This window comes from Sus scrofa, chromosome 12, assembly GCF_054392235.1.
Source record: "Sus scrofa isolate SSC_HxYL_T2T_F1_AM1 chromosome 12, Sscrofa_HxYL_maternal_Yorkshire_Landrace_v2.0, whole genome shotgun sequence".
Classification (NCBI taxonomy): domain Eukaryota; kingdom Metazoa; phylum Chordata; class Mammalia; order Artiodactyla; family Suidae; genus Sus; species Sus scrofa.
Window position 1 is genome coordinate 19,980,317 of NC_139394.1, and position 24,696 is coordinate 20,005,012.

Below are 24,696 nucleotides of genomic sequence, written 5' to 3' on the forward strand. Positions count from 1 at the left end.
GTGATATCTCTGTGGAGACGGCAAAGGCATCGGAGGAGAAGCGCGGGTGCGGGTGGTCACCGTGCGCTAGATGGGGATGGAGGGGAGGTGGTGCGGGGGCCGGCGGGGGCGGAGGTTATCGCTTCTCGGCCTTTTGGCTAAGATCAAGTGTAGTATCTGTTCTTATCAGTTTAATATCTGATACGTCCTCTATCCGAGGACAATATGTTGAGTGGGTTTTTGGAGCTGGGGGTTGGAGTAGGAGCTTGCTCCGTCCACTCCACGCATCGACCTGGTATTGCAGTACTGCCGGGAACGGTGCACTTCTCTCTCTTTACGTTGGCCTAACGAGAGATCTAGATTAAGCCTTGGCTTGTCTTTGTTTCTGTATCCGCTTTTCGCTTTCGGGCGTACGGCGTTTCTGCACTGTTACCACCCGCCGCGTGACTGCTGTTCTCCGAGGCTGGCGTTGACCCCGTTCTCCCTGGTGTGTGAGACGGTCTGGTCGGACGCATTCCGCAGCTGCTGTCTCGCTGGCGAGACCTTGAACCTCAAGTTCTCTTCTCCGATCTCCTATATGCTCCCAGGGCTCGCGGCTGTGTTTTCAGGGGGGCGCCGGCCTTTTCTCTCTCGACCCTCTCTCTCTCGTTCCGCTGGCCTTGGCTCCACGTAGTCGCTTACGCATGCACGCTCTCGCTCTCCTAACTGACCCCCGCGCCGGCGTTGGGTCACCAGCGACCAAGTCTGTCCAGCCGCAGGTCACTCCCTGGAAGGTCTGAGCTCCCTGTCTGTCTCAGACGTTTTTCCTGGTCGTCGTAACAGCCCCACAGACGGCCTCTCGAGACGTTCCTTGACGTGGGCCCACCCCCAGCCACTCACTGCCCTGGTCCGGCTCTGGATCTAGCCTTTTACCAAGGGCTTTAACAACCCCTCCGCTCTGGGCATCACACTCTCCAATCACCTTCTCCCCTCTCTCGGCCCCTCCCTCCTTCAGCTACCCTCTGGTACCTGCCGCCTGATGGTTTTCTTTCCTTTCTTTGTTTTGCTTTTTAAGGCCGCAGCCGTGGCATGTGGAAGTTCCCAGGCTAGGGGTCTGAATCCGCGCTGCGGCTGCCGGCCCACGCCACCGCCACCGCCACCGCCACCGCCACGCCCGATCCAAGCCGTGTCTGCGACCTGTATACCACAGCTCCGCGCAACGCCGGGTCCTTAACCCACTGAGCCAGGCCAGGGGTGGAACCCCTGTCCTCATGGATACTAGTCGGAGTCGTTACTGCTGAACCACGGCAGGAACTCTTTCGAGACAAGAAAAAGTTAAACACAGATGATGATGATGTTGTTGTTGTTGTTGTTGTTTTCCCCCCTCTGCCCCTTTGGGCCTCCTGCCTCCCCTCTAGTGTGCACTGTGCATCTACCTGAAGCATGAACCTGTCTTCCGCACCGCACCGCACCCCCACCCCCACCCCCACGCCCACCCCCACGCCCACGCCCACGCCCACGCCCCGAGGCGGGAATGAATACTTGCTGGATCCTCAAGATCCACCGTTTTCTCCTTCTGGCGGCGGCCATGTCACTCCTTAGAAGGTAGTACTGCCTTTCGCATGACCCACCACTCACCTTGTGGTCTTTGGTGAAAGACGCTTTACGTACGATGCCGCTATATCATTTCCCTCAGAGACAGAGACTGGTACTTAGAACAGACTGGGTCAGACGACGTGCGGAGGTCCTGGGCACCTCCTGGGGTTCTTGGCCTAAATACTTCCCGACGGCCTTGGTGGGGTTACTTGCATTTCTGCCTGTTTTACGAGATCATTGTTCCTTGCAGTAGCCACCGTGTTGGCCGAGCCTCGGACTTGGTGACGTGCGACGATGGATCCGATATCGGCTTCTCCAAGACCAGTGATTGCCACAGGGCGTTCGCGTCGTGGCGCAGCGGAAACGGATCCGACTGGTACCCATGGGGATGCGGGTTCGAACGCCGGCCTCGCTCAGCGGGTCGGGGATCCGGCGTTTCCGTGAGCTGTGGTGTAGGTAGCAGACGCGGCTCGGCTCCCACGCGGCTGTGGCTTAGGCCGACAGCTGTCGCTCCCCTTCGACCCCTAGCCTGGGACCTTCCATATGCCACTGGCGCCGCCCTAAAAATAGAAAAAAGAAAAAAAAAAAATTGCAGCAGACTCATAGACTTTGCCAACAGACTTACCCCTTTGGTTACCAAAGGGGAAAGGTGGGAGTTTGGGGGAGGGGTGGGATCAATGGGGGGGTTGGGGATTAACCCCCACACACACGCGCTCCTATGTTTAGAAGCGAGACCCGACAGGCACCTTCCCTGTGTGTGTCGCATAGGGAACTCGACTCCACATGCTGTAATAACCTGTATGGGAAAAGAATCTGAAAAAGGAATGGATAGTGCATAACTTGATGGCTTTGCTGTACCCCTGAGCCAACAGGACATTGTACATCAGCTGTACTCCGATACAAAATACAAAATTAAAGAAAATCAGCGACGGCAATGGTGTAATTCTAGAGGGGAGAGAGAAAGCAACACGAGGGAACCATTTCCTGACTTGTGAGACGTTTCCAGACTAGTGGGACAGGCGGTCGGGAGGCTTTGGGCTATGGTGAACAGGGCATCGGCTGGTAACGGCACATTGGCCTTGATGAGCAACGTAATCCTTGCCCGACCTGCGACTGAGCATTCCTAGCCAAGTGGGACCGTGTGGTCAAGCAACGCACCCCTCCCACCCCCGGCCCCGCCAAGCCGCGGTGGACCTTAAGACCGAGAGGGAGGGGCTCGTAAACTCAAGAACGTCGCCCGCCATCTCTGTAAGAATCAAGTCCAGGAGTTCCCGTCGTGGCGCAGTGGCTAACCAATCGGACGAGGAACCATGAGGTCGCGGGTTCGGTCCCTGCCCTTGCTCAGCGGGTTAAGGATCCGGCGTCGCCCTGAGCTGTGGTGAAGGCCGCAGACGCGGCTCGGATCCCGTGCTGCTGTGGCTGTGGCGTAGGCCGGTGGCTACAGCTCCGATGAGACTCCTAGCCTGGGAACCTCCATATGCCGCGGGAGCGGCCCAAGAAATGGCAGAAAGACCAAAAGAAGAAAAAAAAAAAAGAAGAAGAATCAAGTCCAGTCGGAGTTCCCCCAGGAACGTCCACATGCCTCCTGCATGGCATAAATAAATAAATAAATAAATAAATAAATAAACGAACTAAAAAGAGAGAGAGAGGAGGGAAAAGACAGGAAAGGAAAGAGAAAAGAAAAGAATCAGAATCAAGTCGTTAGCCCCACTCGCTGACATACCATCCACCCCGAAAGGGATTCAGGGCTGAGGTCAGGATGAGGCACCTCGTGGTCTGGGAAACTGGGAGAGGTCGCTATTTCCAGGAGAAAATGTTATGCACCCGGTTCCAGGTTCCAGTTTCGTGCCTGCTTCCCATACTTAGAAAAGCACTAAAGCCGTTAGCTGAGATATCCGTTCCCTTCAGGGAGCCATAACCTTCCACCAGGACATGAGCGTGACTGTCCTGTACCCCTCCTCGAAAAATCACATACAGGCTGGCCTCCCCCTTCACCTCTTTGGAACAGTCCTCCTCGGAGCTGTCGGAAAGGCTGTCTCCCCGGTCAGAGGCCTCAGGTGGGCTCCAGCAAAATTCCCTGCTTCTTTCTGTCTGTCTGTCTGTCTCTCTTTCTTTCTTTCTTGGCCACACCCTCAGCATGTGGAAGTTCCTGGGCCAGGGACCCAGCCGACTCCATGGCAGCGACCCAAGTGGCTGCAGTGACAATGCCAGATCCCCATGAGAAGGCCCCTTTTCTTCTTTCCTTCCTCTTTCGTTCGTTCGTTCGTTCTTGTGTTTAAATCTTATTGGCGGCCGGGGTGATGTGTCAGTTTTGGGCGGTACAGCGGAGTGATTCAGTTACACGTACACGTGTCCATTCTTTCTTAGCGTCTTTTCCCCTACAGGTTATCACAGATTACAGAGCTTTCCCTGTGCTATACAGGAGGTCCTTTTTGTATGTAATAGTGTGTATGTGTGAATCCCAAACTCCCAATTTATCCACCCCTCCCCATCCCTTCTGGTAACCCTAGTTTGGTGTTCAAAGTCTGTGAACCTGTTTCTGCTTTGTAAAGAAGACCATTGTGGATCATTTTAAAAGTTAGAATCCACCTAGAAGGGATTTCGTGTGATGTTTGTCTTTCTCTGTCTGACGTGCTTCACTCAGTAGGACCATCTCTGGGTCCACCCATGTTGCTGTAAACGGCACCACGTCGTTCTTTTTTAGGGCTGCCTAATAGTCCATTGTAGACATGTACCACTTGTTCTTTGGCTTCCATGCCTTGGCTAGTGTAAAGAGTGCTGCCATGAACACGGGGGTGCGTGTATCTTTTCGGGTTAGAGTTTTCTCTGGGTACTGCTCAGGAGTGGGATTGCTGGAGCCCACGGTTGTTCTATATTTAGTTTTCTAAGGAACCTTCTCATTGGCCCTCCGCCAGTGCTTGCCCCAATTTACGTTCCCACGAGGGTTCCCTTTCCTCCACACCCCCCAGGATGTCTTGTTTGTCGTTTTCTTTTCCTTTCCTTTCCTTTTCTTTTTTTTCTTTTCGGGCCACACCCGCGGCCTGTGGAGCGAGGTTCCCAGGCTAGGGGTCCGGTCGGAGCTGGAGCCGCCGGCCTCTGCCTGCGCCGCAGGAACGCGCGCGGGATCCGAGCGGAGCCACGCGCGTCTGCGACCCACACCACGGCTCATGGCCACGCCGGGTCCTGAACCCGCTGAGCGAGGCCGGGGATGGAAGCTGCGTCTCGCGGATGGATGCCAGTGAGATTCATTTCCGCTGCCGCTGCGCCACGACGGGAACGGGAACGCCCGCTTGCAGACTGTCTGAGGATGGTCCCTCTGACTGGTGTGAGGTGCTACTTCATCGCCGCGTTGACCGGCATCTCGCTAAGGGTTCAGGACGTGGAGCACCTTTTCCTGTGTTGTTTGGCCACCCGTATGTCTTTTTGGAGAAATGTCTGCTTACATCTTCTGCCCGTCTTGCGAGTGTGTTTGTTTTTTGGTTTTGTTTCTTTGTTTTGATATAAAGCTCATGAGACGTCTGCGTATTTTGGAGATTAATCCCTCGTCGGTCACTTTGTGTGCCAAGATCGATTTTCTCCCATTCTGGGGGTTATCTTTTCTGGGTGTTTGTTTGTTTGTTTGTTTCTTTCTTTCTTTCTTTTTCGGCCGCCCCCGCGGCATGCGGAAGTTCCCGGGCCAGGGATCAAATGGGAGCCAGAGCTGGGACCTAGGCCACAGCTGCGGCCACTCGGGATCCTTAACCCACTCACTGCGAGGGCCCGGGGATCGAATCGGCGCCTCCACGGGAGAGACGCCAGATCGTTAGTCCACTGCGCCAGAGTGGGGAACAGGGACGGGTCTGTAAAGGCAAGGCGTGGGGGAATCGCCCGCTCTGCCTTTACAATCCCGTCCCTGTTCCCCCTGATTGTGCCATCGGCCCGGGCACGGGTCTCTGACCGGTCTCTGGTGAGGGAGGAGCCCGGGGTCCGGGGCGGTCAAGGTCATCGATCCTCGGGCTCCTCCAGCTGGTCTGGGGGCTACAAGCTCATGGCCCTCATGCAGTCAGCTTCTTCCCTCGGACAGGGGCCTCGGTGTGGACAGAGCAGCTCAGGAAAGTGCATCGGCCGCTGTTATCTTTGTCCTTGGCGGGGGGGGGGGGGGGGGGGGGGGAACCAAGGCCTCTGCCACCCGCTGTGCCATAATGGCTGGTCGATGGAGGACTTACCTTGTTACCAGGTCTCCTGGCCGAACCGCTGTTTCTTTGTCACCGCTTGTCCACGTTGTCTCCATCAGTAACTCTGGAGCCAGCCTTTTGTGACTCAGGGGAGGCCTGGGAGACTAGAGCTTTTCTACAAACGAGAGGCAGGCGGAGGACATGGGAAGGAGGGTGTGTCCCGGGAAGGCCCCGTAGGGCCCTGCTCCCTTACACGATGAAATGGCAGGAGCAGACTGTTAAGACCCTGCCAGGACGAGGACGAGGGTGTCCTAGGTCTTGGGGAGAGGGAGAGAGGGAGACGGGGGAGAGGGGGGAGAGGGGGGAGGGGGGAGAGGGGGGAGAGGGGGGAGGGGGGAGGGGGGAGAGGGAGAGGGGGAGGGGGAGGGGGAGAGGGGGGAGAGGGGGAAGGGGAGGGGGGAGAGGGGGAGAGCCAAGAGCAGCCCCAGAAGCTGGCCTGCCGCTCACAGGTCGGCCATGATGGTCTCCCGTGGGACATGAACAATTTCCAGAACATCCACATCAGACAAGGCCACTCTGTGGCCGGAACCCTCCCGTAGTCACGTCTGAACTCAGACGGAAAGGAACATTGCCCAAATGACAAAACCGACCAAACACCCCCAGATCCTGGCTCATCCACCAACGTACCTGCCACTACTTTCCCTGTGGCAGCTTGGGCCCCGCCCTGCCCTGCCCTCCTTCTGGGGAAAAGATTTAGTCAGCTACCCCATCACAGACGCGCCCCAACCTCCGGAGAGCATCTGTATCTGTACGGGAGGAACAACAAACAAACAAAACCCTCAAATCTTTTCCCTCCCACCCTTCTAGGTGCTCAGCAGCTGGGACAGACTGTAGCAAAGGGCGGATCAACAGGAGCAAAACACAGAAGGTGGTTGGCCTGCAGAGCTCCCACACACGACGCCGCACGGGAGAAACTCAGGGATGAGTAGCTCAAGGGGGTGGCTGGAACTCGGGCTCAAGACCAAAGAGACAGAGAAACAGAAACGGGAAAGGTTTTCAGAGCGGTGACAAGACGAAGGCAAAGGACTGTGAGTTTGGAGGGTGGCAGCCTGCGGGCGGCAAGGTAAACCTGAGCGGGGCGCGATGGCCCAGAAGGGCTCGTCAGTAAAGCCTGTGACGTAGACAGAGTCCTCTGGGGCCCGTCTCCGGGCCGACGAAGGTCCGGGGTTGCCAGCGATGAGCGTCTGTACAGATGCGTGTTCTGCCTTTAGGGAAACGGGAGGGCAGGGGCTAGTTCTCCTGGCGATCTCGGCTCATACCCGAGCGGCCTCCCTCCAGGGTGGTACATTCTGCTGCCCTTCGCATCCCATCCAGAGGAAGGCCTGGCTCACTTAAACGCTCCCCAACCCCCCTGACTCGAGCTGTCCCTGAAATGAGCCATTCCTGACCTCCTCTCGGGGAGACGCACCAGGGTTCCCCACGGTGTGCATCCCCGCCCCCAATTAAATGGTGTTTTTTGTTTGTTTTGTTTTGGCGGGGCGAGGGGGAGATCCCGCCATGGCGCAGCAGAAGGGAATCCGACTAGGAACTGTGAGGATGCGGGTTCGATCCCTGGCCTTGCTCAGTGGGTTAAGGATCTGGTGTTGCCCCGTGAGCTGTGGTGTAGGTCGCAGTCGCAGCTGGCATCTGGCCTTGCCTTGGCTGTGGCATGGTGTAGGCCAGGCCGGCAGCCGCAGCTCCGATTCCACCCCTAGCCTGCGAACTTCCATATGCCAGCAGGTGCGGCCCTAAGAAGCCAAAGAAAAACAAACATAAAAACAACCCCCCCTCACCAAACCAAAGCAAACCAACCAGACAAAAAAAGCACAGCAAGTCTTAGGGCGAGACAGGTTGGTCAAAAGTGCAGAGGGAAGGCTCTCTGCAGGTGTCTGCCGTCTGTGTGTGTGTACGTGCATACAGTATACAACAGTAGGAGGATGTCAGTGATCCCCGTAAAAAATCTCTCAAGGTAGCAGCTGTATGAGAAAAGAAAACGGTTTGGGGAAGAAAACACCTCATCGACCTGGAGTTCCCGTCGTGGCGCAGCGGAAACGAATCCGACTAGCATCCATGAGGATGCAGGTTCAATCCCTAGCCTCGCTCAGTGGGCCGGGATCCGGTGTTGCCATGAACTGTGGTTACAGGTGGCAGATGCAGATGCAGCTGGGATCCCCCATCGCTGCGGCTCCTATTTGACCCCTAGCCTGGGAACCTCCATATGCCGCGGGTGCGGCCCTAAAAACCAAAAGAAAAAGAAAAAGAAAGAAAGAAAAGAAAAGAAAAAGAAAACCCTGATTGCGTTTTTCTCGCTCTGGCCTTTTCCAGGCAAAGGAGGCTGAAGGAGCCTTCCGGCTGCTCGCTTGTCTCAGTTCCACCGCGAGAGGGCGCACACGGGGAGCAGGAAACGGGGGCGGGGCGGGACATGCAAATTATATGGCTGTTTGTCCAGGGGATCCATGGGAGCGTAAAAAGCCTAAGAGCCCCCGAAAAGTCAAGGAATCTGACAAACTGTATTTGCCTTCTAAGTTGTGACAATGGTAGAGTGCGAGGTCTATGGAGGAGGGCTGGCTTTCTTTTGAGGCTGACTTTTGTCACCGTGCGCTTAAAGGAGTGCGAACAGAAGGGTGAGGCGGCGACGGGGGCCTGCCCGGTATCGCTTCTCGGCCTTTTGGCTAAGATCAAGTGTAGTATCTGTTCTTATCAGTTTAATATCTGATACGTCCTCTATCCGAGGACAATATATTAAATGGATTTTTGGAGCTGGGAGTTGGAATAGGAGCTTGCTCCGTCCACTCCACGCATCGACCTGGTATTGCAGTACTTCCAGGAACGGTGCACCCCCTCCTCGGGGGAAACTTTTACGGTTAAAAAGCAGAATTTGCTGATTGTTTCTCCCATTGCCTCTGCCTGGTCCGTGGTGGAAAACAGCGGTGTTTTTCGTTGTGCAAATATCGTATGCGTTCCTTAGTTGATTTGAGGCTTTTCGGAAGCTCTACTGCGGTGGTGGGATCCTCCGTGTTATTTGTTCTGAACAGTTTCAGGTGACGATGGCGTAATATAGACCACCACCCCCGCCAAGGCCGTGGGGGAGGTAGAATCTGTTAGGTTTTCAACCTCAGTCGCCGTACGTAAACCGCACGCAGGTGGATCTACTTCCTGGCTGGAGGGAGTCGAATAGTGCCCCCCAGGTTAAAGCAGCCGCTTTCCGTACTATACACATCGTTCCCCACCGCATATTTAAATTAATAAGGCTGTTATGTCTTGATTCCAGATTGGCAAAAAAGAAGTCAACACTAGTGGGCCCTAACTCCACGCGAAACCATTCTTCCTAACTAGCTCAGAAAACCAGGCATTCAGAAAGGTCATTAAAAAGCCAATTGAAACAGGAAGCCGCATATTCTCCGTACACGGATGTAAACAGCTTACACGCTTTCCCTATACAGAACAATGCCGCACGAGGAGTTCCCGTCATGATTCAGAGTAACCGAATCCGACTAGGAACTGTGCGGTGGACGGTTCGATCCCTGGCCTTGCGGAGAGGATTAATCCAGCGTTGCGGGTGGATCGCAGCCGTGGCTCGATGGCGGCATTGCGTTCCTTCCGCCTCCACCAACACTAAGTAAGTGGGACGCAGGAACGCTACATGCGGCGGAAACGACCTAAAAAAAAGTGAAAACACCCAAAACTGGATTCAAACTCCCCGTCACGAATCCGCTCGGGTATCTTAAAAGCCGGCTTTTATTTTTTTTCTTTTTGGCCTTTTTAATGGGCGCGTCTCCTAGTCGAAGAAGGGAGAGAACCACAACCTCCTGCATCTTTATGCACCCACAGCACAGGCACCACAGCTGCCTCCGTCGTCTACACTCGCCTTAAAACCAGCTTTAATTAAAACCGAAAACTAAAGACATTCTAAGCACACAACCGCCGCTGTTTTCTATCACGGAGCAGGCAGAGATAATGGGAGAAACAATCAGCAAATTCTGCTTTCAACCGTAAAAGTTTCCCCCGAGGAGGGGGTGCACCGTTCCTGGAAGTACTGCAATACCAGGTCGATGCGTGGAGTGGACGGAGCAAGCTCCTATTCCAACTCCCAGCTCCAAAAATCCATTTAATATATTGTCCTCGGATAGAGGACGTATCAGATATTAAACTGATAAGAACAGATACTACACTTGATCTTAGCCAAAAGGCCGAGAAGCGATACCGGGCAGGCCCCCGTCGCCGCCTCACCCTTCTGTTCGCACTCCTTTAAGCGCACGGTGACAAAAGTCAGCCTCAAAAGAAAGCCAGCCCTCCTCCATAGACCTCGCACTCTACCATTGTCACAACTTAGAAGGCAAATACAGTTTGTCAGATTCCTTGACTTTTCGGGGGCTCTTAGGCTTTTTACGCTCCCATGGATCCCCTGGACAAACAGCCATATAATTTGCATGTCCCGCCCCGCCCCCGTTTCCTGCTCCCCGTGTGCGCCCTCTCGCGGTGGAACTGAGACAAGCGAGCAGCCGGAAGGCTCCTTCAGCCTCCTTTGCCTGGAAAAGGCCAGAGCGAGAAAAACGCAATCAGGGTTTTCTTTTTCTTTTCTTTTCTTTCTTTCTTTTTCTTTTTCTTTTGGTTTTTAGGGCCGCACCCGCGGCATATGGAGGTTCCCAGGCTAGGGGTCAAATAGGAGCCGCAGCGATGGGGGATCCCAGCTGCATCTGCATCTGCCACCTGTAACCACAGTTCATGGCAACACCGGATCCCGGCCCACTGAGCGAGGCTAGGGATTGAACCTGCATCCTCATGGATGCTAGTCGGATTCGTTTCCGCTGCGCCACGACGGGAACTCCAGGTCGATGAGGTGTTTTCTTCCCCAAACCGTTTTCTTTTCTCATACAGCTGCTACCTTGAGAGATTTTTTACGGGGATCACTGACATCCTCCTACTGTTGTATACTGTATGCACGTACACACACACAGACGGCAGACACCTGCAGAGAGCCTTCCCTCTGCACTTTTGACCAACCTGTCTCGCCCTAAGACTTGCTGTGCTTTTTTTGTCTGGTTGGTTTGCTTTGGTTTGGTGAGGGGGGGTTGTTTTTATGTTTGTTTTTCTTTGGCTTCTTAGGGCCGCACCTGCTGGCATATGGAAGTTCGCAGGCTAGGGGTGGAATCGGAGCTGCGGCTGCCGGCCTGGCCTACACCATGCCACAGCCAAGGCAAGGCCAGATGCCAGCTGCGACTGCGACCTACACCACAGCTCACGGGGCAACACCAGATCCTTAACCCACTGAGCAAGGCCAGGGATCGAACCCGCATCCTCACAGTTCCTAGTCGGATTCCCTTCTGCTGCGCCATGGCGGGATCTCCCCCTCGCCCCGCCAAAACAAAACAAACAAAAAACACCATTTAATTGGGGGCGGGGATGCACACCGTGGGGAACCCTGGTGCGTCTCCCCGAGAGGAGGTCAGGAATGGCTCATTTCAGGGACAGCTCGAGTCAGGGGGGTTGGGGAGCGTTTAAGTGAGCCAGGCCTTCCTCTGGATGGGATGCGAAGGGCAGCAGAATGTACCACCCTGGAGGGAGGCCGCTCGGGTATGAGCCGAGATCGCCAGGAGAACTAGCCCCTGCCCTCCCGTTTCCCTAAAGGCAGAACACGCATCTGTACAGACGCTCATCGCTGGCAACCCCGGACCTTCGTCGGCCCGGAGACGGGCCCCAGAGGACTCTGTCTACGTCACAGGCTTTACTGACGAGCCCTTCTGGGCCATCGCGCCCCGCTCAGGTTTACCTTGCCGCCCGCAGGCTGCCACCCTCCAAACTCACAGTCCTTTGCCTTCGTCTTGTCACCGCTCTGAAAACCTTTCCCGTTTCTGTTTCTCTGTCTCTTTGGTCTTGAGCCCGAGTTCCAGCCACCCCCTTGAGCTACTCATCCCTGAGTTTCTCCCGTGCGGCGTCGTGTGTGGGAGCTCTGCAGGCCAACCACCTTCTGTGTTTTGCTCCTGTTGATCCGCCCTTTGCTACAGTCTGTCCCAGCTGCTGAGCACCTAGAAGGGTGGGAGGGAAAAGATTTGAGGGTTTTGTTTGTTTGTTGTTCCTCCCGTACAGATACAGATGCTCTCCGGAGGTTGGGGCGCGTCTGTGATGGGGTAGCTGACTAAATCTTTTCCCCAGAAGGAGGGCAGGGCAGGGCGGGGCCCAAGCTGCCACAGGGAAAGTAGTGGCAGGTACGTTGGTGGATGAGCCAGGATCTGGGGGTGTTTGGTCGGTTTTGTCATTTGGGCAATGTTCCTTTCCGTCTGAGTTCAGACGTGACTACGGGAGGGTTCCGGCCACAGAGTGGCCTTGTCTGATGTGGATGTTCTGGAAATTGTTCATGTCCCACGGGAGACCATCATGGCCGACCTGTGAGCGGCAGGCCAGCTTCTGGGGCTGCTCTTGGCTCTCCCCCTCTCCCCCCTCCCCTTCCCCCTCTCCCCCCTCTCCCCCTCCCCCTCCCCCTCTCCCTCTCCCCCCTCCCCCCTCCCCCCTCTCCCCCCTCTCCCCCCTCCCCCCTCTCCCCCCTCTCCCCCGTCTCCCTCTCTCCCTCTCCCCAAGACCTAGGACACCCTCGTCCTCGTCCTGGCAGGGTCTTAACAGTCTGCTCCTGCCATTTCATCGTGTAAGGGAGCAGGGCCCTACGGGGCCTTCCCGGGACACACCCTCCTTCCCATGTCCTCCGCCTGCCTCTCGTTTGTAGAAAAGCTCTAGTCTCCCAGGCCTCCCCTGAGTCACAAAAGGCTGGCTCCAGAGTTACTGATGGAGACAACGTGGACAAGCGGTGACAAAGAAACAGCGGTTCGGCCAGGAGACCTGGTAACAAGGTAAGTCCTCCATCGACCAGCCATTATGGCACAGCGGGTGGCAGAGGCTTTGGTTCCTCCCCCCCCCCCCCCAAGGACAAAGATAACAGCGGCCGATGCACTTTCCTGAGCTGCTCTGTCCACACCGAGGCCCCTGTCCGAGGGAAGAAGCTGACTGCATGAGGGCCATGAGCTTGTAGCCCCCAGACCAGCTGGAGGAGCCCGAGGATCGATGACCTTGACCGCCCCGGACCCCGGGCTCTTCCCTCACCAGAGACCGGTCAGAGACCCGTGCCCCGGCCGATGGCACAATCAGGGGGAACAGGGACGGGATTGTAAAGGCAGAGCGGGCGATTCCCCCACGCCTTGCCTTTACAGACCCGTCCCTGTTCCCCACTCTGGCGCAGTGGACTAACGATCTGGCGTCTCTCCCGTGGAGGCGCCGGTTCGATCCCCGGGCCCTCGCAGTGAGTGGGTTAAGGATCCCGAGTGGCCGCAGCTGTGGCCTAGGTCCCAGCTCTGGCTCCCATTTGATCCCTGGCCCGGGAACTTCCGCATGCCGCGGGGGCGGCCGAAAAAGAAAGAAAGAAAGAAAGAAACAAACAAACACCCAGAAAAGATAACCCCCAGAATGGGAGAAAATCGATCTTGGCACACAAAGTGACCGACGAGGGATTAATCTCCAAAATACGCAGACGTCTCATGAGCTTTATATCAAAACAAAGAAACAAAACCAAAAAACAAACACACTCGCAAGACGGGCAGAAGATGTAAGCAGACATTTCTCCAAAAAGACATACGGGTGGCCAAACAACACAGGAAAAGGTGCTCCACGTCCTGAACCCTTAGCGAGATGCCGGTCAACGCGGCGATGAAGTAGCACCTCACACCAGTCAGAGGGACCATCCTCAGACAGTCTGCAAGCGGGCGTTCCCGTTCCCGTCGTGGCGCAGCGGCAGCGGAAATGAATCTCACTGGCATCCATCCACGAGACGCAGCTTCCATCCCCGGCCTCGCTCAGCGGGTTCAGGACCCGGCGTGGCCATGAGCCGTGGTGTGGGTCGCAGACGCGCGTGGCTCCGCTCGGATCCCGCGCGCGTTCCTGCGGCGCAGGCAGAGGCCGGCGGCTCCAGCTCCGACCGGACCCCTAGCCTGGGAACCTCGCTCCACAGGCCGCGGGTGTGGCCCGAAAAGAAAAAAAAGAAAAGGAAAGGAAAGGAAAAGAAAACGACAAACAAGACATCCTGGGGGGTGTGGAGGAAAGGGAACCCTCGTGGGAACGTAAATTGGGGCAAGCACTGGCGGAGGGCCAATGAGAAGGTTCCTTAGAAAACTAAATATAGAACAACCGTGGGCTCCAGCAATCCCACTCCTGAGCAGTACCCAGAGAAAACTCTAACCCGAAGAGATACACACACCCCCGTGTTCATGGCAGCACTCTTTACACTAGCCAAGGCATGGAAGCCAAAGAACATGTGGTACATGTCTACAATGGACTATTAGGCAGCCCTAAAAAAGAACGACGTGGTGCCGTTTACAGCAACATGGGTGGACCCAGAGATGGTCCTACTGAGTGAAGCACGTCAGACAGAGAAAGACAAACATCACACGAAATCCCTTCTAGGTGGATTCTAATTTTTAAAATGATCCACAATGGTCTTCTTTACAAAACAGAAACAGGTTCACAGACTTTGAAAACCAAACTAGGGTTACCAGAAGGGATGGGGAGGGGTGGATAAATTGGGAGTTTGGGATTCACACATACACACTATTACATACAAAAAGGACCTCCTGTATAGCACAGGGAAAGCTCTGTAATCTGTGATAACCTGTAGGGGAAAAGACGCTAAGAAAGAATGGACACATGTGTACGTGTAACTGAATCACTCCGCTGTACCGCCCGAAACTGACACATCACCCCGGCCGCCAAAAAGATTTAAACACAAGAACGAACGAACGAACGAACGAAAGAGGAAGGAAGGAAGAAAAGGGGCCTTCTCATGGGGATCTGGCATTGTCACTGCAGCCACTTGGGTCGCTGCCGTGGAGTCGGCTGGGTCCCTGGCCCAGGAACTTCCACATGCTGAGGGTGTGGCCAAGAAAGAAAGAAAGAGAGACAGACAGACAGACAGAAAGAAAGAAGCAGGGAATTTTGCTGGAGCCCACCTGAGGCCTCTGACCGGGGAGACAGCCTTTCCGACAGCTCGGAGGAGGACTGTTCCGAAGAGGTGAAGGGGGAGGCCAGCCTGTATGTGATTTTTCGAGGAGGGGTACAGTACAGTCACGCTCATGTCCTGGTGGAAGGTTATGGCTCCCTGAAGGGAACGGATATCTCAGCTAACGGCTTTAGTGCTTTTCTAAGTATGGGAAGCAGGCACGAAACTGGAACCTGGAACCGGGTGCATAACATTTTCTCCTGGAAATAGCGACCTCTCCCAGTTTCCCAGACCACGAGGTGCCTCATCCTGACCTCAGCCCTGAATCCCTTTCGCGGTGGATGGTATGTCAGCGAGTGGGGCTAACGACTTGATTCTGATTCTTTTCTTTTCTCTTTCCTTTCCTGTCTTTTCCCTCCTCTCTCTCTCTTTTTAGTTCATTTATTTATTTATTTATTTATTTATTTATTTATTTATTTATTTATTTATGTATGTATGTATTTTTGCCATGCAGGAGGCATGTGGACGTTCCTGGGGGAACTCCGACTGGACTTGATTCTTCTTCTTCTTTTTTTTTCTTCTTCTTTTGGTCTTTCTGCCATTTCTTGGGCCGCTCCCGCGGCATATGGAGGTTCCCAGGCTAGGAGTCTCATCGGAGCTGTAGCCACCGGCCTACGCCACAGCCACAGCAGCACGGGATCCGAGCCGCGTCTGCGGCCTTCAGCACAGCTCAGGGCGACGCCGGATCCTTAACCCGCTGAGCAAGGGCAGGGACCGAACCCGCGACCTCATGGTTCCTCGTCCGATTGGTTAGCCACTGCGCCACGACGGGAACTCCTGGACTTGATTCTTACAGAGATGGCGGGCGACGTTCTTGAGTTTACGAGCCCCTCCCTCTCGGTCTTAAGGTCCACCGCGGCTTGGCGGGGCCGGGGGTGGGAGGGGTGCGTTGCTTGACCACACGGTCCCACTTGGCTAGGAATGCTCAGTCGCAGGTCGGGCAAGGATTACGTTGCTCATCAAGGCCAATGTGCCGTTACCAGCCGATGCCCTGTTCACCATAGCCCAAAGCCTCCCGACCGCCTGTCCCACTAGTCTGGAAACGTCTCACAAGTCAGGAAATGGTTGCCTCGTGTTGCTTTCTCTCTCCCCTCTAGAATTACACCATTGCCGTCGCTGATTTTCTTTAATTTTGTATTTTGTATCGAAGTACAGTTGATGTACAATGTCCTGTTGGCTCAGGGGTACAGCAAAGCCATCAAGTTATGCACTATCCATTCCTTTTTCAGATTCTTTTCCCATACAGGTTATTACAGCATGTGGAGTCGAGTTCCCTATGCGACACACACAGGGAAGGTGCCTGTCGGGTCTCGCTTCTAAACATAGGAGCGCGTGTGTGTGTGGGTTAATCCCCAACCCCCCCATTGATCTCACCCCTCCCCCAAACTCCCACCTTTCCCCTTTGGTAACCAAAGGGGTAAGTCTGTTGGCAAAGTCTATGAGTCTGCTGCAATTTTCTTTTTCTTTTTTCTATTTTTAGGGCGGCGCCAGTGGCATATGGAAGGTCCCAGGCTAGGGGTCGAAGGGGAGCGACAGCTGTCGGCCTAAGCCACAGCCGCGTGGGAGCCGAGCCGCGTCTGCTACCTACACCACAGCTCACGGAAACGCCGGATCCCCGACCCGCTGAGCGAGGCCGGCGTTCGAACCCGCATCCCCATGGGTACCAGTCGGATCCGTTTCCGCTGCGCCACGACGCGAACGCCCTGTGGCAATCACTGGTCTTGGAGAAGCCGATATCGGATCCATCGTCGCACGTCACCAAGTCCGAGGCTCGGCCAACACGGTGGCTACTGCAAGGAACAATGATCTCGTAAAACAGGCAGAAATGCAAGTAACCCCACCAAGGCCGTCGGGAAGTATTTAGGCCAAGAACCCCAGGAGGTGCCCAGGACCTCCGCACGTCGTCTGACCCAGTCTGTTCTAAGTACCAGTCTCTGTCTCTGAGGGAAATGATATAGCGGCATCGTACGTAAAGTGTCTTTCACCAAAGACCACAAGGTGAGTGGTGGGTCATGCGAAAGGCAGTACTACCTTCTAAGGAGTGACATGGCCGCCGCCAGAAGGAGAAAACGGTGGATCTTGAGGATCCAGCAAGTATTCATTCCCGCCTCGGGGCGTGGGGGTGGGGGTGCGGTGCGGTGCGGAAGACAGGTTCATGCTTCAGGTAGATGCACAGTGCACACTAGAGGGGAGGCAGGAGGCCCAAAGGGGCAGAGGGGGGAAAACAACAACAACAACAACATCATCATCTGTGTTTAACTTTTTCTTGTCTCGAAAGAGTTCCTGCCGTGGTTCAGCAGTAACGACTCCGACTAGTATCCATGAGGACAGGGGTTCCACCCCTGGCCTGGCTCAGTGGGTTAAGGACCCGGCGTTGCGCGGAGCTGTGGTATACAGGTCGCAGACACGGCTTGGATCGGGCGTGGCGGTGGCGGTGGCGGTGGCGGTGGCGGTGGCGTGGGCCGGCAGCCGCAGCGCGGATTCAGACCCCTAGCCTGGGAACTTCCACATGCCACGGCTGCGGCCTTAAAAAGCAAAACAAAGAAAGGAAAGAAAACCATCAGGCGGCAGGTACCAGAGGGTAGCTGAAGGAGGGAGGGGCCGAGAGAGGGGAGAAGGTGATTGGAGAGTGTGATGCCCAGAGCGGAGGGGTTGTTAAAGCCCTTGGTAAAAGGCTAGATCCAGAGCCGGACCAGGGCAGTGAGTGGCTGGGGGTGGGCCCACGTCAAGGAACGTCTCGAGAGGCCGTCTGTGGGGCTGTTACGACGACCAGGAAAAACGTCTGAGACAGACAGGGAGCTCAGACCTTCCAGGGAGTGACCTGCGGCTGGACAGACTTGGTCGCTGGTGACCCAACGCCGGCGCGGGGGTCAGTTAGGAGAGCGAGAGCGTGCATGCGTAAGCGACTACGTGGAGCCAGGGCCAGCGGAACGAGAGAGAGGGTCGAGAGAGAAAAGGCCGGCGCCCCCCAGAAAACAGCCGCGAGCCCTGGGAGCATACAGGAGATCGGAGAAGAGAACTTAAGGTTCAAAGTCTCGCCAGCGAGACAGCAGCTGCGGAATGCGTCCGACCAGACCGTCTCACACACCAGGGAAAACGGGGTCAACGCCAGCCTCGGAGAACTGCAGCCACGCGACGAGTGGTAACAGTGCACACACCAGGGAGAACGGGGTCAACGCCAGCCTCGGAGAACTGCAGCCACGCGACGAGTGGTAACAGTGCAGAAACGCCGCACGCCCGGAAGTGAAAAGCGGATACAGAAACAGGGAGAAGCCAAGGCTTAACCTAGATCTCTCGTTAGACCAACGTAAAGAGAGAGAAGCGCACCGTTCTCGGAAGTACTGCAATACCAGGTCGATGCGTGGAGTGGACGGAGCAAGCTCCTATTCCAACCCCCAGCTCCAAAAATCCATTTAATATGTTGTCCTCGGATAGAAGACGTATCAGATATTAAACTGATAAGAACAGATACTACACTTGATCTTAGCCAAAAGGCCGAAAAGCGATAACCTCCGCCCCCGCCGGCCCCCGCACCACCTCCCCTCCATCCCCATCTAGCGCACGGTGACCACCCGCACCCTCGCTTCTCCTCCGATGCCTTTGCCGTCTCCACAGAGATATCACTACCCCTTGAGCACATCTCTGCTCTCTGCCGTTTTACGGAGAAACTCTATATTCTGGGTCGTTCCGTCGTGCCCGCGCCGACCCTCCGCTTCTAATCTGCATGCCCCGCCTTCCACCGCCAGAGCACGCGCGGAGACCGCGGGCGGACTCCACCCTCAGCACCGCCCCCTCGCGCCCACAGCCCAGACCTCACCCGGAGCCCGCCTCCCCGCCCGCGGACCTCCAGCCCGAGACCCGAGGTGGAGGGGCGGCTCCCGGAGACCTCGCTCCCCGCGAAGGGAGCGCTGACACCGTAGGCGCTCGCACGGTTCGAGCCCCAGAAAGCGAGAGCTCCGCGTTGTCCGCCGCTCTTTCCCCCGCACGTACGGCACACTCAACGACCCGTCCACGAGTAGGAGAGCCTCCTGCACGCTTAGCCAGGGCCCGACACGTCGCGATTACCCAGGCTCTTCAGCCACCGCCCCGCCCCCCCCATTCCTTGCTCCCGACGGCTCTGCTCGCGTCCGGGTTCTCTCGCCCGTCTTCTGCCGGACGGTTCGGATCCGCCCCGCCCCCGCTGCTGCGACGGACCTTCGCATTTCGGGAGATCAGGGACGGTGACTGGAAGAGCAGGGCAGGCGGGGGCCTTCTCGGCCTCGGTCCCCAGCCTCGCCAACGACCCCGCGTGGGAACGCTTTGGGGGGGGCATGGGGGGAGGGCTCTGTCTCGAGGTCACGGGTGAAAATGGCACGTCAGCGCAGTACTTTGGAGCTGCAGTTTTCTTTTCGTTCCTTCTTTTCTTTTCCTTTTGTTGGTCTTTTTGCCTCTTCGAGGGCCGCTCTCGCGGCACATGGAGGTTCCCAGGTTCCCAGGCTAGGGGTCGAGTCGGAGGATCCGAGCCGCGTCTGCGACCTACACCACAGCTCACGGCCACGCTGGATCCTTAACCCACTGAGCAAGGCCAGGGATCGAACCCGCAACCTCATGGGTCTTCACTCCTGGATCCGCAGTTTTCTAACCTCGGGTAAAGTAAGTCTGAACCCTCGAGTCCTCTCTCCTGTTTGTTTGCCCTCCCTCTCCCTGTTCAACTCCCTGGTGGGCAGGGGGTGGGGCGGGGGTGTCTTCGGCCCTATTTCCTGCTGGGTCCTTGGTGGGGCTGTCTCCTACGAGCCTCTACCTGCCATTTACACTTCGAGGGGGCTGGCCCTTTGTCTGTAATGTAAACAGAGGGGGAGTATTTTCTGTTCGATATCTGTCTGTCTTCTCGCTTTGCTTAAGGGCATGATTCCATTGCTTAAGCTTCCCTGGAAAGTGCCCTTCCTTCCTTCCTTCCTTCCGTCCTTCCATCCTTCCCTCCTTCCTTCCTTTCTTTTGCTGGTTAGGGCTGCACCTGGGGCATATGGAAGTTCCCGGGCTAGGGGTCCAACCGGAGCTGCAGCCGCCGGCCTAGGCCGCAGCCACAGCAACGAGGGATCCCAGCTGCGTCTGCGACCTACACCACAGCGCCGGGCAACGCCGGATCCCTAACCCACTGAGCCAGGCCAGGGATGGCGCCCGCACCCTCATGGATACTAGTCGGGCTCTTAACCCGCTAAGCCACGATGGGAACTCATACATATAGGTTATGGCCACTCCCTCTGCATATGGAAGTTGTAGGCCAGGGATTGGATGTCAACCGCAGGTGCAGCAACGCGGCACCCTTTCCTTTCCTTCTCTCTTTCTCTCTCTCTCTCTCTCTCCCCTTTCTTTCTTTCTATCTTTTTAGGGCCGCACCTGAGGCACGGGGACGTTGCTGGGCTAGCGGGTCTAATCGGAGCTGCAGCTGCCCGCCTTTGCCACAACCACAGCCGCAGCCGCAGCAACGCGGGATCTGAGCCGCGTCTGCGACCTTCCCCGCAGCTCACGGCAACGCGGGATCCCAACCCACTGAGCGAGGCCAGGGATGGAACCCGCCGCCTCGTGGAGCCTAGCCGGATTCGTTCACCCCTGAGCCACGACAGGAACTCCATATGGTACCAGTTTCTGCTGTACAGCACAGTGACCAGTCGAGATTGGATGTAGTGTCCAGTGCTGTGCAGTACGACCTTACTGTTTCCCTGTTCCCCCTACACGTCCTAAATACAACAGGTCGTAACCTCGGACCTGTATTGAGACGACTCAGGTGGGCCTCAGCTTTTTCAAGTGTGTTGGGAGAGGAGGCTTAACTGTTATTTCGCCGTCCCATTGCTCCCAGGTCAGGACCTTCCTAAGCAAGAGAGAGCCAGGGGCACGGAGAATGGAACAGGCCGCTCCTGAAAAAGCCAACAAGAAGTCACCACTGCCACAAGCTTCCAACGAAAATCGGACGAAAAGGGAACAGACACAGCTTTTCTTAAACCTACAGTTGTCTTACCCCGGGAGGGGGTGCACCGTTCCCGGAAGTACTGCAATACCAGGTCGATGCGTGGAGTGGACGGAGCAAGCTCCTATTCCAACTCCCAGCTCCAAAAATCCATTTAATATGTTGTCCTCGGATAGAGGACGTATCAGATATTAAACTGATAAGAACAGATACTACACTTGATCTTAGCCAAAAGGCCGAGAAGCGATGCCCGCCCCCACCCCCAGCGCCCGCACCGCCCGGCCCGCAGCCACACTCAACTCACGGTGACCCCCACCACCCCGCGCTCCCGCTCGCCCCTCCTTCGCCTCCCTCGCACCACTGCGGCGGGCGCTACGCCGGCCTCTCCCGCGGATGTTTTCCTCCCTACATCGTCAAAGACGACTCCTCCACCGCTCGCGGCCTCGCCGGCCTCGGGCTGGGGCGACCTTTGCAGTTTGCATGTCCCGCCCGGTCCCAACCGAGCAGGCGTGGCCAAGGCGGGCTCGCCGGGCCCTGGGGACCGCCTCCAGGCGCCCGGCGCGGAAGCCCGGCTGCAGAGGCCCGAAGGCCTCTTTGGGCCACAACTCCCGGGCCCCTGGGGCCGAGCCTGGGGTGGCCAACGACAAAGGCTTGTAGAGTCGCTCAGGGTGTTGGGGGTCCAGTGCCTCTCCTCCTGCCCAGGCTGCGTGCTGACTCACCAGGTCACGCCCAACTTGGGATGGCTGCTGCTGCCGCCCCCTTCTCTGACTGGTCCCCTGGGGCGATGGCCATCCCTCTGGGGACTCCCGCCCCTTGGCTCCCCTGATCCTCTCTGACCTCTCATCCCCCAGAGGCTGAAGCCCCCTCCAGAGTCCTTCCTTGGCCTCCGGGCCCTCTAAGATCATGTGGGGCTTTCCCCACCCATCCCCCACGCTGGATCCTTAGAGACGGGATAGAGTTTGGATTCCAGAATGTTTCCGATTTTAGGCTTGGGTACCAACACCCTGGCCAGGCCCAGCTCTCATCAAGCATATTCACATTTTTGCATCCGACTACGTGTTTGCGGTGTTCTCACCAGGACACCGTCTCTGAGGGAGGAGGCGGGTTGGATCCCTGGCCTTGATCAGCGGGTTAAGGAGCCAGCGTGGCGGCAAGAAACGTGGTACACTGCAGATGCTGCACTGATCTGGTGTGGCTGCAGCTGTGGCTCCGATCCGATCCAACCCCTGGCTCGGGGGCTTCCACCTGCCCCAGAGGCAGGCTTGAAAAAGCAAAAGAGCTCCCTTCGTGGCTCAACGACTTACCAACTCATCTAGTATCCAGGAGGCCACGGGTTTGATCCCTGGTCTCGCTCAGGGTAGGGTGTTAAGGATCCGGTGTTGCCGTGAGCTGTGGTGTAGGTCGCAGATGCCACTCGGATCTGGCGTTGCTGTGACTCTGGTGTAGGCCCGCAGCAACAGCTCCGATTCCACCCCTACCCTGGGGACCTCCATATGCCGTGGGTGCAGCCCTAAAAACAAACAAACCAACAAACAGCTCCATCTGGCCTCGCCCTGAGCTGTGATGCAGGTCACAGACACAGCTTGGATGCAGTGTTGCCGTGGCCGTGGTGTGGGCTGGCAGCTCCGAGTGGACCCCTAGCCTGGGAACTTCCACATGGCACATTTTTGGCCTTCGAAAAGGGAAAGCAATTACATGAGTGTTCCCAACAAGTAGGATAGCTCGAAACTCATGTCTTGCAATAGTTGCTATCATCTTTTGATGACAAATGAGTGAGGTCAGCTCGCGAAAGGAAATGCTTTTCAGAATTTCCTTTCAGGAAATGCCTGTGCACTCCTAATGACCACTGCTCTCTCTCTCCAAGGGAGGTTCTACACCTCCTCAGAGGAGACGCCTTTTTCATACCTATGCACCTGTCACTGAGTCTCAGCCCATGCTAGTCACTCGGTACCTATTTCTGGATTGAGCAAATCCTAATTTAGACATGCACTGCACTGGAATCTGATCTCGAGGTGCAGGGGTGCAGGGGTGCAGGGGGGCAGGGGGTGGGGTGGGGTGGGGTGGGGTGGGGGGCTGGGCAGGGGGATGCTCGGTGGGAGAGGGGGATGTCTCCACTCTCTTCTCCAGTCGAAAGCTTCCACGAGCACCCTCTTTGCCTTTCCACCTCTCCCCCCTGGGTAATCCCGAGATGGGAAGTTCACATAAAGTGCTCATCCACTGGATTGGTCATGTTTTCGACTTTCCTAGAGTCTAGGATGCTTGGACATCGACAGGGCCCGCTGGCCTGGAAGAGATAGCCCCTCCCGGGACCAGCTCATTCCTAGAGGGGCAACCTCCTTGCCTCGGGAGCCTGCTGTTCACGGGCGAACCGACCTTCCAACCCCCATGTCTGAGGCTGCCTCCTCGGTTTCACTCTCAAGCGCTAGCTAGGGTTTCCCCTGCCTTCCCGCCATCACCTCCGGGCCAGGTACCTGACAACTAGAGAGCCGCCCGGTGGCCCAGACCTTGCTTGGACTTGTCTACCCTGCCTTTGCCCATTCTCTCCTCCCCCGGACGGTAAAGGCCATGCTTTCTCCCTCCTGCTTCCCGAGCAAGCAAACCCGTGCGGAGTCCCCATGTAGCCCTGGGCGTGATGTGGCTGGCATGCCCTCTTCTCTGGGGAACTGTAACAAGAAAACACCTCCTGGAGTTCCCGTTGTGGCACAGCGGAAACGAATCCGAGTAGTAGCCCTGAGGATGCGGGTCCGAGCACTGGCCTTGCTCAGTGGATCAAGGATCTGGCATAACCGTGAGCTGTGGTATAGATCATAGATATGCCTCGGATCCCATGTTACTCTGGCTGTGGCGTAGGCCGGCAGCTGTGGCTCTGATTTGACCCCTAGTCTGTGAATTTCCATATGTGAAGGTTGGGGCCCTAGAAAAACAAGGGAAAAAAAAAAAAAAAAGCAGTGAGTTCCCAACGTGGTGCAGCGGAAATGAATTGGACTAGGAACCCTGAGGTTGAGGGTTCGATCCCTGGCCTTGCTCAGTGGGTTCAGAATCCGGCTTTCCCATGAGCTGTGGTGTAGGTCACAGACACGGCTCAGACCTTGCCTTGCTGTGGCTCTGTCTTCAGCTGGTGGCTACTGCTCCAATTAGACCCCTAGCCTGGGAACCTCCATAGGCTGGGGGTGTGGCTCTAAAAGGAGAAAAAGAAAAAAGTGTTATAAAACATCCTCAGTGATGCTTTTTTAACTTTAAAATTTTTCCAAATCAAGGTATTGTTGATTTACAATGTTTTGCCAATTTCTGCACCTATATACCCAATCATGCACCTATATACATTCCCTGTCTTGTCTTCCATCATGTTCTATCCCAAGAGATTGGATGTAGTTTCCTGTGCTAATGGAGTAGAACCTTACTGTTTATTCATTCTAAATGTAAGAGTTTGTGACCTCTCCGTGCTAGATGAACTTGCTGTATACAACCAAGGTAGGATGTGAGACTATGGCTAGCAAAAGCGGTGAGAAAAGAGCCTTGACTGATTCCCTCTGGTTCTGCTACTGCCTGTCTGCTTCCTAAATAAACAAACAAACAAGAGAAAAAGACTTACTAAAAAGCCAGATAGCAGTTAAAGGAGTTCCCGTCATGGCTCAGTGGTTAACAAATCCAAATAAGAACGATGAGGTTGCGGGTTCAATCCCTGGCCTCGCTCAGTGGGTTAAGGATCCAGCATTGCCGTAAACTGTGGTGTAGGTCACAGATGCGGCTTGGATACCATGTTGCTATAGCTCTGGAGTGGGCAGGAGACTACAGCTCTGATTTTTAGGGCCGCATCTGCAGCCGAAGACAAGAAAGAAAAAGCAGTAAGAAAAAATCCCAAAACCCCATGCAGCAGCTACGGTATTAAAAACGCCGAAGCATCGGAAAGAAACACCCACAGTAGGAACATCTCCAGATCATCAAGGCACTGCTGTTACCGAAAACAC

The 24,696-nt window shown here is 56.0% G+C and overlaps 1 long non-coding RNA gene and 5 other non-coding genes across 6 annotated transcripts; 3 read left to right on the forward strand and 3 right to left on the reverse strand.

The window, feature by feature from the left end:
* Window positions 1–117: 117 nt before the first annotated feature.
* Window positions 118–308, forward strand: LOC146398115 (U2 spliceosomal RNA). Its single transcript, XR_014822110.1, has one exon. It is a non-coding gene; the product is annotated as a U2 spliceosomal RNA (small nuclear RNA).
* On the forward strand, window positions 118–2,489 carry LOC146398114 (uncharacterized). The gene is made up of 2 exons (XR_014821134.1): window positions 118–1,563; window positions 1,805–2,489. It is a non-coding gene; the product is annotated as an uncharacterized LOC146398114 (long non-coding RNA).
* Window positions 2,490–8,399: 5,910 nt separating this feature from the next.
* LOC146398116 (U2 spliceosomal RNA) lies at window positions 8,400–8,590 on the forward strand. Its single transcript, XR_014822191.1, has one exon. It is a non-coding gene; the product is annotated as a U2 spliceosomal RNA (small nuclear RNA).
* A 1,168-nt stretch (window positions 8,591–9,758) lies between these two features.
* On the reverse strand, window positions 9,759–9,949 carry LOC146398117 (U2 spliceosomal RNA). Its single transcript, XR_014822096.1, has one exon. It is a non-coding gene; the product is annotated as a U2 spliceosomal RNA (small nuclear RNA).
* An 8,151-nt stretch (window positions 9,950–18,100) lies between these two features.
* On the reverse strand, window positions 18,101–18,291 carry LOC146398118 (U2 spliceosomal RNA). The gene has a single exon (XR_014822111.1). It is a non-coding gene; the product is annotated as a U2 spliceosomal RNA (small nuclear RNA).
* A 2,494-nt stretch (window positions 18,292–20,785) lies between these two features.
* On the reverse strand, window positions 20,786–20,976 carry LOC146398119 (U2 spliceosomal RNA). Its single transcript, XR_014822101.1, has one exon. It is a non-coding gene; the product is annotated as a U2 spliceosomal RNA (small nuclear RNA).
* Window positions 20,977–24,696: the final 3,720 nt, after the last annotated feature.